Source organism: Pinus tabuliformis, chromosome 4_2 (genome assembly GCF_031772625.1).
Source record: "Pinus tabuliformis cultivar Carrire ecotype Pingquan chromosome 4_2, CPIR1, whole genome shotgun sequence".
In the NCBI taxonomy this organism is placed as follows: Eukaryota; Viridiplantae; Streptophyta; class Pinopsida; order Pinales; family Pinaceae; genus Pinus; species Pinus tabuliformis.
In genome coordinates, this window is record NC_142304.1 from 572787437 (window position 1) to 572789845 (window position 2409).

At 39.1% G+C, this 2409-nt stretch overlaps 1 pseudogene; it reads right to left on the reverse strand.

Annotated features, from left to right (window-relative positions):
• Nucleotides 1-600: 600 nt before the first annotated feature.
• Nucleotides 601-1302, reverse strand: LOC149170596 (phenylcoumaran benzylic ether reductase PT1 pseudogene; annotated as a pseudogene).
• Between the last annotated feature and the right edge of the window lie 1107 nt (nucleotides 1303-2409).

The window sequence follows — 2409 nt, forward strand, 5'->3', positions numbered from 1 at the left end:
TCCGGCCTGCTGTGGGGCTGTAGAAGAAGATTTTCCCCCTTGTAGAATATGCTTGTAAGATGTTCCTTCGCTTTTGTGCTGCTGGTGTGGATCTGGGCTGTGTTTTGCTTTAGATCCACTGCCCCCTTCTGTTTGTTTTTGTGGGCCACTAGCTGCTGCACCTCCCCGTAGCCTCATGTTTACAATAATATTAGATCCTGGCTTGATGTTGTAGTAGTCAATTGCTCTGTGATCTTGTAACGATCTGCCTTCAGAGAGCAGATGTTGATATCCTTCCGGGAGGCCAATGTGATTGGCAATGTTTTTCTTCAGATTTGAGACACTGTTTGAAGCTTGAACCCAGATTAGGGTTGATTTCCCATAGGGGGGCTTTATACTGATTTGGAAGCATGGATCTGGTGAGGTTGCCGCCACAGAGACTGTGGGAGCTGTTCTCCTCTGTTTTGTGTTCAAGCTATCCTCGTGCCATATAGCCCCTTCTGAGATCTGGGGAATCAGATCGATGAAGAGTGCCTGTGCAGGACACATCACCACTACCGAATCAGGCTTCTTGAAAGCGCAGTGTAACAGGTGGTTGAAGTTTTGCGCGTTCCAATTCAGCTAGCCTTTCGCAAACCAGAGTTCCAGGGCACTTGGATCTTGGCGTTTCCTTTGTTTGTTGTCCGGATCGGGTAGATCCAGTCCAGATCTGGAATGTTTGTATCTGTTCACAGCAGGAGGGAGCAGATCCGCTTCATGCAGCCAGCCTCTGTTGATTTCAGCGTTGGATCCGATGGGAAAACCTGCAGATCCAAAACCCATCCTATCCAAGCCTTTAGCATTTCCATCTCCAAGAATGACAGCTGTATCCCTTGGAGGAGCTGAAAGGCCAACCTGTCCCAGGCCGGGAAAGAAATACCCTGCAAAACAATTGCTAGAGACGTATGTATTCTTTGCAGGCTCCCCTTCATTGTCGTTATCAACATCATTCCCGAACTCAGATGGGAAAAACCCCCTGACCGTTCTGATTTCTTTAATAGCCTTGATAATATAGACCTGCGTCTCTATCTGTAGTGATCCAGCTGTGTAGATCACGACGTCTACCTTCTTCACTGCCTCCACAAGGCTTGCATGATCCTCTAATGATCCATGGACTATATTTGTACCTGAGGCCTTGAAGGATTCCAGAAGCTGGGCTTTCTCAGAATTAGAAGAAACCGTGGACTCCCTGGCGAGAAGGAAGGTGGGATGGCCGAGATCAAGGCTAGTCTTGGCAGCATGTCATCCAATGTAGCCTGTTGCGCGTATTATAAGTACCATGCTGCTTCCTGTCTCAGCTCTTGTAGAGAAAAATCGCTTCAGCGATCCAACTCAGATTTTGTTCGAGAGCCGCTTCTTTTCGTTTCTCTATCATCGGTCGCTATTTATCAAAATCATGTCGTAAACTTATTGGGGGAATTTTGAGGTCTAAAATGGGCCTCCTAAGAAAAATATACAACCAAGATAAACTTTATAAGAACTAATAGGATTCAAGGTGATGATGTCAACCATGGGGGGTGATTCACTATTTTTGGAGTTAAAAAGTAAAAATATTAAAAAATAATAAAATAATAAAACTATTTTTTCAACTCGTATTTTCAACTTATCTCCTTAAGGTTTTATTCAAATTTCAAGTGGGAGTACTCGTTGGATGCAAAATTTAATTCCTTATCCAAGGAGTATCCATGTTGCATACTTTCTATAGACCCTGCTACACAAAAAATGAGAAATACATGAAAAACGTGATTGCAATCACATTTTTAATACATTGTTAATATATTTTATATTATTTTTTAAAAAACTAAATTATAATATATTAGAATTTGTTATATATATATATATATATAAAATAAGGAAAATTTATTACCGTTGTCCAAGAAGATCATGTACTCTCTTTCTCAAATATATGTAATAAATATGTACTGAAATGCTTTTACACCAACCACTCCCATTATAAATGTTTATAGGAATACGAAGATATTATGTGTGAGATACTCTATTGTGATTTTTGTCGGACACAATGAACTTGGTTTCTTTATGGCTTCTCTAATCACCAATAAATAATTCATTTATTCGTTGCATTCATACATTTTTTTTTTAATAGGTGACCTATGAGCAGGTACTTTCCATGAAATTTAATTCATCTTGATAAATGTTTTGAGGTGTAAATGAAAGATATGTATCAAATTGGACGTTGGATTTTATGAAAAATTCAAATATTTGAGATTCACTATTCTAAAAGTGGAGAGGAGAATTTTACCTTTTTCTTACCTGAAGATTAATTTGTTAAAGATGTTTGGATAACCTTTTGAATGCATTTTGAATTTTTAAATCTTTATGAAGGGGTGAAAATAGTGGTTTTGCTTTAAAATCTTAGATAGTGTTATTTCT